The sequence below is a fragment of the Pongo abelii genome, chromosome 6, assembly GCF_028885655.2.
Source record: "Pongo abelii isolate AG06213 chromosome 6, NHGRI_mPonAbe1-v2.0_pri, whole genome shotgun sequence".
Lineage (NCBI taxonomy): Eukaryota > Metazoa > Chordata > Mammalia > Primates > Hominidae > Pongo > Pongo abelii.
In genome coordinates this window covers 46054331-46072633 of record NC_071991.2, presented here as the reverse complement: position 1 = coordinate 46072633, position 18303 = coordinate 46054331, and the positions used below count along the sequence as shown (strand labels likewise).

The following is an 18303-nucleotide window of genomic DNA, read 5'->3' as shown; positions in this document are numbered from 1 at the left end:
GTTCATAAAAATAATCTACTCATTGACATTAGCTAGAAGGTGAAGACTATGGAATTATCTTGGTTTGTAGAGTCAAAAAACCATTCAAACCACCATAATTGCACAGTCTTCACCCTCCAGCTAATATTAGAGTAGCTTGAGGACATCAGTGCTCCCACCACAAATAACCAGAAAGTCTTGATGGAATATACAACAACATCTATCCAAGGCATCAAAGGGCTGCTGAGGCAACCTCAACTAGAAGGATCAACATTCCAGGGCAGCAGACAATTGAGCTGGCATTCTACAGCCACTTTCTTCCTGGAGGCATTTACTAATTCTGGGTGTAGGACAAGAGGCTGAGAACACAAGCTCTGCCTGGGAAGACAGCCACTGCTGGGGGTCGGAAAAGCAGCACAACTTCTGGCACTTGCGGGGACGGAGTGACAAAACTGGAGAGAGACCTGAGGGGCCAAGATATCAGTGGAAGAGAGGCAGAGACATGAGCTTGTTACACAGCTACTTTTCCCTGTAAGACAACTGTCAATTTCTAAAGCTGCAAAGGATGAAGCTAAAAAGCTGAACAGAAAGAAAAATGCAAACCAGCTGCCTTGATGTGTTAAGAAGATAAGAATAAGAGTTCAAGAGGCATTGGGAAATTGGATCCTGGTGAATATCACAGTCTTAGTTGGAACCCCTGGTCCCCAGAGGACACAAAAACTTAACTCCCTTAGAGCTCTGACTCACCTCAATCTTTGATTGGAGTAAGGTATATAACCCCCAACATAACTGTCTAGTGAAGGAAGGGGTGACTCCTCTTCGGAGAAAGAAAACTACTGGGGCCTCTACAATTTTTCATGTACAGTACTAAGGATTCAATAAAATATTACCAGGTATGCCGTAAGACGGGACCAAATGACCAAAAATCAAGATGAAAAAAGACCATAAAAATAAACAAATGGGTGACCAAGACACTGAAGTTAGCAGGGCTTTGAAATAACTATGACTACATGTTCAAAAAAAAAAAAAACAGAAAAAGACAGAAAGCTGATGAAAAGACAGAAATTTTCAACAGAATTCTAACCTGTAAGAAAAAAAGAAGAATCAAACGAAATTTTTTACACTGAAAATGTTAACTGAATTAAGAAGTCAATAGATGGTTTAATATAAGATTAGCAAAACAGAAGACAAAATAAGTGAAATGAGTAAAGAAATATCCAAAGGGAACCCCAGAGAAGAATAAATGGGAGGAAAATATGTAAAGGAATCTATGAGGCATGTAGAACACAGTGAAAAGCTCTAACATACCTTTCATTACAGTCCCAGAAGAATAAGGAAAAATGGAAAGGAACAAGAGCAACATTTAAAGAGATAACAACAGAATTTTCCAAAACCGATAAGACATCAACCTACAAACTCAAGAAGCTCTGCAATAAGCAGGATAAATATAAAGTCACACCTAAGGTGCATCATAGTAAAAAGAAAATTAGGCAAAAGAAAAACAACTTGTAGAGTAATAAGTGCTCTGCCTATGGAAGATTATAAGACTGATGAGACACTAGGCAGAGACGGCAAACTCATATTCTTACAGAAGTCTTCACCTGTGGTGCAAGGGATTGCATCCTCACATGGAAAGGGGTTAATCTGTGGATTAATGGAAATGATGGACTATATCAAGCATCATGCTAGAGACTTAATATCAGATATCTCATTTCTTCCTGACTTAAAAGAAAAAACAAACAAACCCTACAGAGAGTTAAGTATAATTATCCTGTTTTACAGACTTTCAGCAAAAACTGGTGATCAGAGATTTTAAGTAATTTCCTCAAGACATACAGTGGGTAGAGGAGAAGCTAAAGTTCAAATTCAGCTATGAGTGCTCTAAAGTCAATACCTTCTATAACACACTCCAAAATCTCCTAAGAAAATGACACTACAAATCACAACAGAAGCATATTCTAAACCTAGAAATAATTATAAACTATGTAATCATTAGAAAATGTTTTAAAATATGTTTATTTAGCAGGTGCATTAGCTAGATATTGCTGTGTAACAAATTATGCCAACACTTGCTGATTTACTTACTTTATTATTATTTTCTATAAAGACAGAGACTCATTATGTTGCCCAGGCTGGACTCAAACTCATAGGCTCAAGAAATCTTCTCACCTCAGCCTTCCAAGTAGCTAAGACTACAAGCATGTGCCACACTCCTGACCACCAAAATGTACTGATTTAAAACAACAATAAATATGTATTCGTTTACAGTTTCTAAGGGTAGGCAATTCGGAAGTGGCTTAGCTGAGTGGTTCACTGAGGACTTCTCACGGGGTTGCAGACAAAATGTCAGCTAGGGCTGTAACTATCAGAAGGCCTGACTGGGGTTAGAGGATCTGCTTCCAAGATGGCTCAATCAAATGGCTGGCAAGTTGGTCCTCACTGTTGACAGAAGTTGCCAACACTCTTGGGTCACTCATTCTGGAGGAAGCCACTTGCCATGTTCTGATCAAGCAGCCCTGTGGAGGGCTGAAGCAAGAGTGATCCAAGAGGAAACAAAGTGGAAGCCCCATCCATGTTTCGTATGGCCTCAGATGGAACACTGTCATTTCTACAATATCCTTTCAGTCATACGGGTCAGCTATGATTCAGTGTGGGAGGGGCAGACACAGAGCATGAATAATAGGAGGTAAGGATCACTGGAGGCCATCATGCAGGCTAGCTACCAGAACAGTAATAACAGTTTAAGAGCCATAAGCTCAGTTAAAATCAGTATTTCGTGTCTACTGATGAGCTGTCTTAAATTTAATTCCCTTGTTATACATAAGCTATTAGCTGTTTATTTCGGATGCAAGTATTAAAAACAAAGATGATATACCTGTTATTAACTTTCCAAGAATAACTTTAAGAACTAATAGCAACAAAAGGGAAGTAGACGCAGTTACCCATAGGGCCTACACATTTCTATGAAAAGGTAGTGATAATCTACCCAACCCAAGGAGCTGTTACACATCAAAACTGACCTGTTTTTAACAGAAAATATAAAATAGCTAATTAGCCAAGTCTAAAAAATTTGAAAAAAGAAAACTGCAAAAAACAACAGACACTTCTACTTATGTATCTACAAGCAAGAAAGAGAAATCATTACAAAGTTAATATTAAATGTAGCACAGATGATGTGTGCATTCTGAAGTAAACATGTTAAATACAAATTGAATCCTGAGTGTTAGTCTTTATAATAAGATGCCACATGTTGCTCAAGTCTGGACATCAAATGTGCATCCAACGTGAAAAGTTAATTCTAGCCTCTTGACTATTTTGCATAAAAGCACTCATCCACGGACCATTAGATAAAGTTACTGTAAATAAGGTTTTCCTGTCTTACTTATAAGTGAAAACTAAATAATTTCTCACACATAAATATACAAAAATAAATACTTTCACAACACAGCTCAGTGAAGCATCCTTACTGGGTTTCAAAAACCATAAATAAAATGAAAACTCCAATATTAGGCATTTGACGTATCATTTCACGCTTTTCTGACAGGTATCTTTTATGTTAAGTTAAAAGCAGGGTAAAGGTGAATTTTTTAAGTTTTTTTTTCCTTCTTGCTGTAAACAAAGAAAATAGAAAGTGATTCAAAAATATGATTCATGGAGGTTATTCTGCTGCTGCAGACTCTATATCACGCTTTAAATAAAAAACATTTAAAAATCTAGTAGATTATAGAGTTTCTCTTTAACTAAAATAATAATAATAATAGAGAAAAGGTTTTCATGCAGTTTGGACTTCCACGGTAAACAACCCAGTGTTAATAAAAAGCAAATCAATAATTTTTGTTAAATTTTAATAATCTTACAAACCTACAAATAAAACCATCAACAGTCTGAGTTGAGATGACAGTTAACTGCGTTTCTATGACAACCTAATGGAATAGTACAAGTCCTGACTTGCAGCTAAGCGAAGATATGAACAGAGTGACATTTACCCATACAAGAAAAATTTGCAGCTTTCTTTCAAAAAGAATCAATTCCTCAACTCACATAGATTTTTACTAAATGTAGAGCACTTTTAATTAAAGACAAGTCCTTTATACCATCCTACAGAATTCTAAACACTATCTGAAAATAAATGTCACATCATGGTCAATCTTACTGAGTTTTGGACTTAGGAGGAAGGAAATTACTTTTAAGGATAACAAAGCAATTAAAGACTTCTCCCTGAAAAACTGTTTAGTGATGTTGTTACAGTGTTACCATGGGGTAAATTTTCATGGAGGAAGTCCTGTTTACCTAACTTGGTCTTGTATACTAACAAGAATATTTTACATTTCTTTTCACCTAATAACTTAAAATTTGTGTACAAGAAATTGATTTTTTCAGTGTTTACAACCAAAAATAATTGTGTAGAATGGATTCTACATTTTTCATCTTGTTTAAACATTACATCTTTCACATATATTGGTACATTTTATATGGCATCACTGTTACAGATCAAATGAAGACTTGAATTTTACTTTTTGAAAATGTGTGTCACATGAATTCTAGGGGTTAAGAGAAAGATCATTACATTTTCTACTGTTACTACTTATACAGAACTTAAAATGTCACCTCTGGATACCATTTCTTTATTAAAATCCGTTTTGTTTTTACAAAATAAAATGATGCTCAATATACTGATTGGGGAAAGGTGAGATATCTTATAAAGCCCAAATTAGGCTGGTAGAAACCACCACCAGTGGAGCACTCCTCAACTATTCACATCTCACTCTGTGGAGATGACCTTCATCCTCTCCAGCTTCACCTGAGAAAGACCTCAGCTGAACCTCCAGGAATTTTAATAAGATGAATGGTTTAGTTGGTTTCATGTCATCAACTACATCTGACTAGGGGCAAATCCTTTTAATAAATATCCAATGTTTTAAAGCTAGATACAATAGGGAAACACTAATATCCTCAAAAGAAATTCACACACAAACACACACAAAAAAAACCTTTCATGCAGTTTGAACTTCCACAGTAAAAAACCAACTATTAATAAAAAGAAAATCGATAACCAACCCTGGGGATGAAGCTATAAAATACAGGTTTTCTTCCTCTAGAACATTCTTTCTAGAACTCTAATTACCTATGGGGAATTGAAATATCCAAAATTAGTAGTGGACCTTACAAGCTTAACATATAAAAACAGCTATCAAAATCCTGTATCAGAACATTTGAATTTTAGGAAATTTGCATTTTTAAAAATTCTCTCTTTACAAATAATTCAATTTGTAGAAGCCCTATGACTAAAATATTTCTTTGCTATTACTATTTATTAGAGGAGAGAATAGAAAGATAAAACACAGTTGGTACCAAATACAAATAAATTTTTAAGAGCATAATTAAAATTAATACAAGTCAATCAAAACACATCTTGAGTTTCAAAAACATATAACAATATTTTAAGGAATAGTTCTAGTCACTACCACAGGATATTAACATATTAACAACATGCACAAAAGGCAACATACACAGGAGCTACATATTATTGGATATTCACATTTATTTGAAACTGTAACATTATCACTAAAAGTACATGCATAATATAGGACATCTCCAAATTTGTCGCATTCGTATTAAAGTTTTCCATAAAGTGTAGAAAAGATCCAAGATGAGAAAAAAGAATGCCTAAAAAAGAACCTGAAGGTAAAGTTCAAAATGAATCAAAGAGTAAAGTCTTCAATTAGCTTTGTATTGCCCACCCCACCTCATCCCAAGAAAGGATGCTACTTCCTTAAAAAGACAACTGTAACTATTAATATTGTATGCTATAGTTCTACTAAAGAAAGATCATTTTATTTACACACAAAGATGACTATCTGGTAGGAAAGATGGCTTTATAGATCCTTCTAAAGTGTCAAAACGTATCAAGAAAACTACATAAACAAGCTGAAAGAGTAACTTCTGGTTTCCATTAATAACACAAGGTATTATAGCTGCCTCAATGACCAAACTTTTTAAGAAAGTGACATGAAGATAATGGAATTCATCTACAATAAAACAACTGTGGTCAAAGCTCCCAGCATGCCTTTCCATCAGACTGCTGAGAGATAGGCAATTACATTCTTATATGAATGCAAAAAATGTTGTTAAATTTTCAACTTACAAGCAATACTGCTATTAAGGAAAAAATATATTAATTTTTAAAGTAGCTGAAATTAGGAGCTGATAAATGTAATCTGGATGGCATGGGTCTACTTTTTCAAACAGAAAATTCAGCAGGAGTTTACTATACCCACATAATATTATTTAAAGCATAAAATACATACGGTTAAATGAGTAGTTCTCAGCCAGAGGTGATTTTTGTCCCCCCAGGGACATTTATTTGGCAATGTCTAGAGTCATTTTCGTTGTCACAGTTGGGTGGGGGAAAGGTGCTACTGACATCTAGCAGGTAGAGGCCAGGGATTATGCTAAACAATTTACAAGGCACAAGACACTCTCTCAGAAGAAAAAATCATCCAGCCCAAAGTGCCAGTAGCCCCAAGGTTGAAAAATTCTGGATTAAATAAATTTCACAAGATAAAATATTACATGTACATTAAAATCTGTTTTCAAAGACAATAACAAAAAGAAATGTTCTCACAATGTCTTGCTAAGTGAAAGAATAGGTCATAAAACCTGCTGTGTATGATCCAAATTTTATTTAAGAAATGTATATGCATATATGGGGGGAAGATGAGAAGAATAAACACCAATATAGTAATTTCCCTAAGGTCGGGTTCTTCCTCTGTAGAATGGGGATGATAATAGAAATCACATCACTGGGTTGCTGTAACTATTAAAGATAGCAAATGAAAAAAATCACTGTTGTGAGCTATTGCCAATATTTTCTAAATTTTCTAAAACAAATGTATTTATCATAAAAATGGTTCAACATCCTCTTCAACACTTTGTATCTACTGAGCTAAGATTTTTATCTCTCAAAGCTGCTTTCCTTTAACGTAACACACTGACCAGAAAACTGAGAAAAAGTTGAGCCCCTAATAATTGAGGAGCTCTACTTAAGATTCACAAGATATGCAGTCTTCATAAACCCTGGTCTCTCCTGTGCCCTGTAGTATTAGAATTTCATGTTCAATTCAAGGAGGAAAAAATAAGGTGAAGGTTCCCATGCCCTAAGCCACATACCATAAACAGGATCAACTCCCATCATTTAGTTTATATTGGGAAAGCGATAAGAATATATAGAAGAGGGGAAAAAATGAGAAAAGCAAATAAGCTTTTCATTTTCTTCTAGCCATATGGAATAACCTCACCAATCTTCAAGCTATGCCATTCAGGTGGACAATTTCTGCCACTAAAGCCAACATAACCCTCTTTTCCTTTCTTGCCAATATCCCTTGGTGATCACAAGATCCTCAGAAGCAGAGTTTATGCCTTTTCATTGTTCTGAACTTCACCTAACAGAACTGTGGGTACCTAATAAAGACCAGTGAAAACAAACGTATGTAGTAACAGCAGACCAGGTTTGGTAAGCAGCTTTTCTAAGATATTCTCATTTAGATTTCCACACAGGAAAATCCAAATCATAGAATATTAACCAAAGGAACCTCAGAGATCATCTAAACTATGTGTTACTTCGCAGACACACAGAGGGAGGGGTAAAAGGGGGAGCAGGGAGGTAGAGGCACCAAACAGAAGGAAAGGGCTGGCAATTTTGAAATACTGTAAACTAGAATTATAGATAAATTTATAGAAGTGGAACTATATCATCTTCTAGCAGTAGAAGCAAATAGAGGTCCTGCAAACTCAGTTGTCAGAAAAACTTACACTTCTAATAAATCTATGTTGTTATACGAAAAAGGAAAATGCTGAAGCTTTTCAATTATTTTGTTTGACAGGAGATTAAATGCCTCTCGAGCATTTCCAATTGCATATTCCATAAGCCAAATGCAAAGAAGCATCTTGCTAACCACCCCAACCAAAGCCTCTACCAGTTTCTCAGTAATTTTCAAGAAAAATTAGATAAAGATAAAAACTCACTATAGCAGTAAGCATTAAAATGATTACCAAAATCAAGGAGAAACTGACACATTTGTTGAATCTAAATTCCTGACATATTCTGATTTATTTCAAGAAACATAACCCACCTGAACGAAAGGTATTCAGATGATTTCTAGCTCTCCCACCAACCCTCTGTGCCCAAGACTGGGGCTGAGCCTGCCCCAGCCTCACAGAGCCGACCCCTGCCCTACCCCTTAGCTACTCTTTTCCAGAAGAACTATGCTTGCAGCCTCTGCCCACCGTATCTCCAATCCTCACACATTTTAGCCCTGACCACCATCTTTCTACATCTTTCTTCCACAGGCTAAGACTCTAAACCTCTATCACCTGGGCAGTGCCCTCCATGGTCTCGGAGTCCAGCCTTAAGCAGTGCAGGACCAAAGGACCTCTAATAGCAGGAAGGTGGGCACTGCAGGGACCAGTGAAAACTAACAAAAGTAAAGCTAAAATGAATTAATAAACCAGAAAAAAAAAATTGTAAGTCCAAGCATTAGTACCTTTTATAGACAAATTGAATATGAGACACACAAAAAAACAGTGAGAAAATAAAAGCCATTAAAGTACTATCTATCTCATGCAGAAAGGTACATGGCTCAGACTGTTTTAATGGCAAGTTCTATTAAAAACCTTCAAAGAATGGAAAATTCCCAACTTATTTAAGCTGCCCCATAAGAGGCAAATATAAAAACTTCCAAATTCATTTTGATAACCATGATATCAAAACTTCCAAAGAGTACACCAAAAACAACAAAAAATATACATGTAATTCTGTCATCTCATGTAGGAATTTAAATGTAGAAAGTCTAAATATCATAAATCAAACCCAGCATATATTAATAAAAAACATTTAAGATCAAATATTGCAAAAACACAAAAACTGAGTATTAGGAAATCTGACGTCATTTGATAAGTCAGAGGAAAAAGAAAACACAGGGCCATCTTGACAGACACTACAGACAGCATTTATAAAGTTCAACACTTGTTTCTGATCTTAAAAAAGCTTTCAGTAAATAAAAAGGTTTCTTTATCGAAGAGCTAAGAATGAAGAGCCAAGGATGACCGTTTGAAATCAGAAGTCAACATGATATGGAACAATGAAATAAGAGAAACATTCCCATCATCAGCAGGAAACAACGCACAGGTGCCAACAATCACTTCTGCTTTTTTCAAAACCAACTTAGAAGTTTTAGCCAAGGCAAAAGACAAGAAAATGGAAAACGTAATAAATCGATCCTTGTTGGTATGGTCTTATTTGAAGACAGTATGACTAAAAAGAACAAAACATGGCTTCTGCCAAGACAGAGAGCTGACCTGCGCTGCTGGCCTTCTACCCCCAACTCAGCCCTGAAGACATGCTAAAAATGAGAGGAAAGAAGGATTCCAGAAATTAACATGCCCAAGTAAGAAACTATGGAGGCACTGAAACGACCCACAGTGGGGAGCCAGGGGCAACAGTAAGGATGAGGGTCAAGGAAAGGTGGTAGATCCAGCATTGACCTCTCCCCTGGGTGCCGGGTTTTGCTGCCCCATTCACTACAGAAACGGGCAGCAACAGCTCAGCCTCACAGAGGTGAGGACTGGCTGACAATCAAGTATCTTAATAAAGGTCACTAATGTCATTTAAAAAAAAAAAAAAAAAAAAGAAGAAAAAATTATCCAAAATCCTACTGAAATTCATAATCAAGAGCCAGTCACAAAACAAACTAAAATTTTTCTTTTGCCATTTCTACCATATGTAGCGCATATACACTGTACTAGTTACTTAAAACCTTGGTTACCTTGCCTTTTGTGAAAAGGAAATGATAACCTGCACGTCAGAGGATTTTTGTAAGAATTAAATGCAATACATAAAGCACAAAGCTCAGTATCTGGTAATACCCAGTGAATGTCAAATACTAAAAACACGGCCATGATGTGTATTACAACCCTAACTTCACACTGCAGAACTCATGGCCTCCCTTCTAAGTTACTTCCTATCACATGACCAGACCATAAAACCAAACAGTAACACTTCTCATCTAATTACCTCATTGTTTTAAGCTATTAAAAGATGAAGATACATTACTTTTTATTTTACCACATCATTTAAAAAAATTTTTTTTCACACACATTTAAGTGTGAATCTTGTTATTAGGAATGTAAAAGGAAATGCTACCCTCTCCTATTTAAGCCAAGAACCTCTCCTGGATGCCTGTAAAGACTAAAAGTAGCCCATGACAGCCCAAATCCCTCACAACTGCCCAATCACTGGTGATGGAAATGATGACAACAGACTAAACCCTTAAGCTCTATCAGAGGTTTCCCCACTCCCATCCCTCCCTGATGTGATTCTGAGAGACGTATTTAATCTACTGAGGTCTTTGGGGAAAACAGTCATATTCTAAAGTAAAGAACTGTGATGACATGGATGCCTCTGAATCTCTGTATTTAAAAACGGCTGCACTGAAACTGAAATAGCTCATGGATGAAAGAAACCTTCATGCTATTTAGATTTGTTATAGCATTTCTTGAGCCTGCAGAGACAGAAATGCCTTAAAGCCCTGACAGCATAGAATCAGGCCCTAATTGTCAAGTGAAATGATCGTTTAAACACACTCTTGAACAATCATCAGAAAAGACACATTTTTATAAATACAGCTCCCCACAGTATTAGCAGTTCCGTCACAACCATTTTCTGTATGTTTTCCTTGCTGGATGTATTTGACTTCCAAAACTCTGAAATGCAGCCTAATGAAAAGTGTTAAGAAGACAAGGTCATTCAATCAAATTATTTACTGTATTAGTTTCCTATCACTGCTGTAAAAAAAATGTTGACAAACTTAGTAGTGTGAAACAACATAAATTTGTTGTAGTACAGTGCTGTAGGTTAGGAGTCCGACACAGATCTCACTGGGCTAAAATCAGGGTGTCAGTAGTGCTGCCCTCCCCTGGAAGCTGGGGGGAGAATCCCTTTCCTCTCCTTTTCCAGCTTCCTAAAGCGCTGGCATTCCTTGGCTGTGGGCCCTTCTTCCCTCTTCAAAGCTAGCAAAGGCAGGTTGAATTGTTCCCACATCACAGCCTTTTCTCCTGCCTCCCTCTTCCATTTACGAAGACCCTTAGGATTATACTGGCCCTGTCCAGATAATCTCACTCTCCTACAGTCAGCCGATTAGCAACCTTAATTTTCCCTTGCTGTGTAACATGACATATTCACAGGTTCCAGGGATTAGGATGTAGACATCTTTGGGGAACCATTATTCTGCCTGTTAAAGAGAATAATATAAGGATCAGAGAGGATAAAAATGATGGTAGGCAAAAGAGTTGGAAGCCCTGAGCCAAACCCAAAGCTAAATAAAAAAACTTCTCATTTGTTTGCTCCTAAATTAAATATTGATCCCTGTGAGGACACGGCATGGGATAAAACAATTCTCAGGTTGAGTCAGGAGGCAAGGAGTGGTCCTTGTTTCTGTTTGACAAAGGCCTCCTCAAAGCCCTAGTTTCACCATCTCCAAAATGAGGACACAACACCAGCTTGACATAATTGTTGAGACGATTAATAAAATCAATTCATTCATTCACTGATGAGCAACTCTACTAGATACTGGGGACAGAGTCCCTATCCTCATGAAAGTACCTTGCATACATATGGACAAAAAATAATAAAATAGCAGCAGCAGCATACTTTCTGAATACCTTTTAATGCCAGGCAAGGTGCCAAATACACATTATCTCCTTTAACAGTCACTCAACAAAAGTGTCCCATACAAGCATTCTAGATTGCAACATTTTGTAACACACAGTACGAGAATTTCTCAGGGCATCTCAAAGATATTTTGCCAACTCAATCTCTCCTGAGCTCCTTCCAGTCAAGCCCCACCACCACAAGTCACCACAAGTGCTCTTAGAATCACCAGTGGCCTCACTTTTGCAGATCCAAGAGTGAATCCCTAGACCTCATCTCATTCCTCCTCTCAGCAGCATTTGACACAATGATGGTGCCCTTCATCCAGAGATGTGATCCTCCCTTGGCTTCTGCGGCACCACTCTCTCCTGGTTCTCGTCCTACCTCACTGGTTACCTCTTCTCTGTTTCCTTTGCTGATTTCCCTTCATCTACCAGATCTCTAAAATGTGGTAGCACCCCTCAGGGTCCAGGAATCAGGCCTCTTTATCTGTCCTCATGCCCTACATGATCTCATCCAGTCTCATGGTTTTGAACACCATCTAAATGCTGAGTCACAAATTCTTACCTCCAGTCCAGACTTGAACTACTCTTCTTCAGGTCTACTAGACAATTCCACTTGGATGTCTAATTGACATCTCCAACTTCAAATATGCAAAGTAGAACTTCCAACCTACCCACCACCACCATCTTCACCCTGAGCACCAAAACTAACTCTAGCCAGAGTCCTCCCCTACCTTAGTTACAGCAACCCCATCGTTCCAATTGCTCATCCTTGACTGTTCCCTTTCACTTACACGCCCCCATTTTAGTCAGGAAATCTGTTGGCTATACTTTAAAAAACAAAAAGCAACTACAGCCTTCATCGCCTCTAGCCCAGAGTTTTAACAAAGCCTCCCTACTGGTCTCCCCTATTCCTACTTATCCTCCTTAAGACATTTTTTAAAACAGCATCCAGAGTGATCGTACTAAAACAAAGACTCTCCAATGCTTTCCAGCTTACAGTAAAAAACAAAGACAAGGGCCGGGCACAGTGGCTCATGCCTGTAATCCCAGCACTTTGGGAGGCCGAGGCAGATGGATTACTTGAGGTCAGGAGTTTGAGACCAGCCTGGCCAACATGGTGAAATTCCGTCTCTACTAAAAATACAAAAATTAGCTGGGCATGGTGGCATGCACCTGTACTCCTAGCTATTCAGGAGGCTGAGGCAGGAGACTCACTTGAACCGAGGAGGCGGAGGTTGCAGTGAGCCGAGATCGGCCACTGCACTCCAGCCTGGGTGACAGAGTGAGACTCCTTCTTAAAAACAAACAAAAAACGAAAAATAAAACAACAAAGACAAGAAATTAACCTGTACAGTCAACATTCTTAGCTGCCCATTACTTCTTGGACACCATTTCCCACCACTCTGCTCCAGCCACACTCACATCCTAGAAGACATCCAGCATGACCCTACCTCTGGGCACAGTGTTTGTTCTTCCTTTTACCTATGAGACTTTTTCCTCAGATATTTACTCAAATGTCACCTGAACAGACAGGCCTTCCCTAACCACCCAGGATAAAACAGCAATTCCTCAGACCACTCCATAGTCCCCTTAACTAGTGTTATTTCACTTGGTTTATTATATATTTAAGTTTTTTTGTTTACTGTCTCCCTCATGAAATACTTGTGTATCCTAGCATCTAGGATATAAAAGTCATCAATAAATATTTGTTGAATGAATAAAATGATCAACCAGTCAATCTTGGACTGCCTAAAATAATTTTTCTTCTAGGTAGTGAAATTATAAATTCTGCTCAAATATATATCATACCAGGGGAGTTGTTTTCATCTCTTCAATCTCTAAGAAAGGGTCGTAATACAGATTCAAAAATCTTGCCCCCAGAAAGTTTCTACTAAGTTTCCAAACGTATAATTTTTATAATATATGCTTCAAAAGGAATGTTTATCCATGTCTGAATGATGCAATAATCAGCAGAACCTGTTAATATTAATAGCTCATTAAATGAAAGAGCAAGTTTGTAAGCCAAGTGCTATGTGGAAGCTATGTGGACACTATAACCCTATGCTCCATTTTTCTCAGCAATCAATCTCATAACAGGGCACATTACCATTTTTGTTATTAGTTGTCATAAATCTGTTTATTAAAATTAATACATGTAAAGAATCAATTTAATTTTCAATAAATGATTCATAATGTTCCACCCACCAGGTGAGATAAATAAATGACTTTTGTGTGATGCATTTCCTGATTTAAAAAGCTATCTCCTGATTCCTCACAATGACTGGTTTTCATTTTAACAAAACTGAAAAAGAACTCTCTTTGTGGCTGATGCACCTAGAAATTGCATTTCATTTTAAAATTAATTTCTCATTCAACTAAATAGCATACAGGTTTATTTTAAATAATTTCAAGTATTTGTCAGTCCACTTGGTTTTATTAAAATTTACATATCTAACATATTTAAGAACTCCTAACTGGTATTTGGAAGAACTAAACCAGAATTAAATGCACATCTGTTTAGGAGGCATGCTTATTTAATAATGGTAACAAAAATTGTAAAGACAGAGGTAACACAATTTTTTTTTTTAATTTGCTTTTTTTGTAGAGAGGAAGGATCACTATGTTACCTAGGCTGGTCTTGAACTCATGACCTCAAGCAATCCTCCCACCTCGGCTTCCCAATGTGCTGTGATTACAAGTGTGAGCCACTGCGCCTGGCCTACACCAATTAACTGTTCTGTAACTACCTGCCTTGGCCTGGGCTCTGAGTAATACAATGCGCACACAATCTTTGCTTCAACGGAACAAACTATAGGCAGAATAAGCCTAGTTTAGCTATTTAGTTGCGTTCACAAATCAAAGGTCTCTGGAACCCTCATCTGGTACAAAGCAGACCTCAAAACACTTCACTTGCTATTTGGTGCTCTTCTCTTTCCTTAACACTCTTCTTTAGCCTGTTTTTTCCCTTCTTATTCTTCTCTCTGCTGTTCAACTGTAATCTTGAAATGTTAGGCTAATAATTTGATGCTTATATTGCAAAGTTCTTTGTACAATACTCTAAACTCTTCTGAGAAAGGTGGGATATACTTCTAAATATATAATACACCAAGAACCTATTCAGAGATGCAGGATTTTATTTTTTCTTTTTTTTCTTGAGACGGAGTCTCACTCTGTCACCCAGGCTGGAGTGCAGTGGCACAATCTCGGCTCACTGCAGCCTCCACCTCCCAGGTTCAGGCAATTCCCCTGCCTCAGCCTCCCAAGTAGCTGGAATTACAGGCGCATGCCGGCTAATTTTTTGTATTTTTAGTAGAGACGGGGTTTCACCGTATTAGCCAGGACGGTCTCGATCTCCTGACCTCATGATCCACTGAGACGCAGGATTTTTTAAAAAAATACTTATCTCCATGAAGCAGAGCTGCTTTAGTCTCCAGTTCTATCACCAATGTATTCCATAGCACACTGTTTATGTTCCATAAATAGAAAAAACCCTACAGAAAATGATCACATTTCTGTATTATTAATCACGCAATTTCCTCTCCCTGCACTACTAATTCTACTCAGAAATAAATGTTGTGTTAAGATACTACAATTTTGGAACTGTTTGTTACTTCAGCATACCAGCCTCTTCCACCAAATATACTACCTGATAGGACTGTGGTCCATATTAAATGAAATAATCCACATAAAGGACTCAGCACAACATGAGGCATATGAGAAATATTGAAGCAATTGATTCTTCATAATTTAAATATTGTCTTGCATTAAAATGTTTATCGTGAGATGAATCCAGTGTTGGAAATATCAAAGTAGCCATTAGAAAAATGTTTCAGCAAGTAACTATAAATTATCTTGAAGCAAGTGAAACAATAGGACATCTCAGAAAAGAAAGAGTTTTTTTTAAAAAAGGAAAATTTTAAAACCAGAAAATACAATAACCAAAAGACATAACTCACTGGATGGGCTCAATAGCAGTGTGGAGATGACACAGGACAGAACCACTGAATCTGAGGATAGATCAAGAGAATGTATACCCTCCGAATGAGAGAGAGAAAACCAGCTTTTTAAAATGACGAGTCGTCACTTCCAAGATGGTCAAACAGGAACAGCTCCGGTCTACAGCTCCCAGCGAGACTGACGCAGAAGATGGGTGATTTCTGCATTTCCAACTGAGGTACCTGGTTCATCTCATTGGGACTGGTTGGACAGTGGGTGCAGCCCACAGAGGGCAAGCAGAAGCAGGGCGGGGCGTCACCTTACCCTCACAAAAGGGGTCGGGGGATTTCCCTTTCCTAGCCAATGGAAGCCATGAGTGACTGTACCTGGAGGAACAGTACACTCCTGCCCAAATACTGTGCTTTTCCCACGGTCTTTGCAACCAGCAGACCAGGAGATCCCCTCCCGTGCCTGGCTCGGAGGGTACCATGCCCACGGAGCCTTTCTCGCTGCTAACGCAGCAGTCTAAGATTGACCTGGGATGCGGGAGCTTGGCGGGTGGAGGGGTGTCTGCCATTACTGAGGCTTGAGTAGGTGGTTCTAGGCTCACAGTGTAAACAAACTGGCAGGGAAGCTCAAACTGGGCAGAGCCCACCGCAGTTCAGCAAGGCCTACTGCCTTTCTAGGTTCCACCTCTGGGGGCAGGGTATATCTGAACAAAAGGCAGCAGACAGCTTCTCCAGACTTAAATGTCCCTGCCTGACAGCTTTGAAGGGAGCAGTGGTTCTCCCAGCACAGCATTTGAGCTCCGATAACGGACAGACTGCCTCCTCAAGTGGGTCACTGACCCCACGGGTAGCCTGACTGGGAGACACCTTCCAATAGAGGTCAACAGACACCTCATACAGGCAGGTGCCCCTCTGGGACGAAGCTTCCAGAGGAAGGATCGGGCAGCAATATTTGCTGTTCTGCAGCCTCCGCTGGTGACACCTAGGCAAACAGGGTCTGGAATGGACCTCCAACAAACTGCAACAGACCTGCAGCTGAGGGGGCCTGTCTGTTAGAAGGAAAACTAACAAACAGAAAGGAATACCATCAACATCAACAAAAAGGACATCAACACCAAAACCCCATACATAGGTCACCAACATCAAAGACCAAAGGTAGATAAAACCACAAAGATGGGGAGAAACCAGAGCAGAAAGGCGGAAAATTCCAAAAACCAAAACACCTCTTCTCCTCCAAAGGAACACAACTCCTCGCCAGCAAGGGAACAAAACTGGATGGATAATGAGTTTGACAAGTTGACAGAAGTAGGCTTCAAAGGTCGATAATAACAAACTTCTCCAAACTAAAGCAGCATGTTCTAACCCATCACAAGGAAGCTAAAAACCTTGAAAAAAGGTTAGACGAATGGTTAACTAGAATAAACAGTGTAGAGAAGCGCTTAAATGACCTGATGGAGCTGAAAACCACCATACGAGAACTTCGTAAAGCATACACAAGCTTCAATAGCCAATTCGATCAAGCACAAGAAAGGATATCAGTGATTGAAGATCAAATTAGTGAAACAAAGCACGGAGACAAGATTAGAGAAAAAAGAGTGAAAAGAAACAAACAACGCCTCCAAGAAATATGGGACTATGTGAAAAGGCCAAATCTACGTTTGATTGGTGTAGCCGAAAGTGGCGGGGATAACAGAACCAAGTTGGAAAACACTCTTCAGGGTATTATCCAGGAGAACTTCCCCAACCTAGCAAGACAGGCCAACATTCACATTCAGGAAATACAGAGAACACCACAAAGATACTCCTCGAGAAGAGCAACCCCAAGACACATAATTGTCAGATTCACCAAGGTTGAAATGAAGGAAAAAATGTGAAGGGCAGCCAGAGAGAAAGGTCAGGTCACCCACAAAGGGAAGCCCATCAGACTGACAGCAGGTGTCTCTGCAGAAACCCTACAAGCCAGAAGAGAGTGGGGGCCAATATTCAACTTTCTTAAAGAAAAGAATTTTCAACCCAGAATTTCATATCCAGTCAAACTAAGCTTCATAAGTAAAGGAGAAATAAAACTCTTTACAGACAAGCAAATGCTGAGAGATTTTGTCACCACCAGGCCTGCGTTACAAGAGCTCCTGAAGGAAGCACTAGACATGGATAGGAACAACTGGTACCAGCCACTGCAAAAACATGCCAAATTGTAAAGACCATAGACGCTATGAAAAAACTGTATCAATTAACGGGTGAAATAACCAGCTAGCATCATCATGACATGATCAAATTCACACATAACAATATTAACCTTAAATGTAAATGGGCTAAATGCCCCAATTAAAAGACACAGACGCAAACTGGATAGAGTCAAGACCCATTGGTGTGCAGTATTCAGGAGATGTATCTCACATGCAAAGACACACATAGGCTCAAAATAAAGGGATGGAGGAAGATCTAGAGAGCAAATGAAAAGCGAAAAAAAAGCAGGGGTTGCAATCCTGGACTCTGATAAAACAGACTTTAAACCAACAAAGATCAAAAGAGACAAAGAAGGGTATTACATAATGGTAAAGGGATCAATTCAACAAGAAGAGCTAACTATCCTAAATATATATGTACCCAATACAGGAGCATCCAGATTCATAAAGTAAGTTCTTAGAGACCTACAAAGAGACTTAGA

The 18303-nt window shown here is 38.4% G+C and overlaps 1 protein-coding gene across 3 annotated transcripts in view; it reads right to left on the bottom strand.

The window, feature by feature from the left end:
• Positions 1 to 18303, bottom strand: part of VPS41 (VPS41 subunit of HOPS complex) — a 188316-nt gene that overhangs the window by 146368 nt on the left and 23645 nt on the right.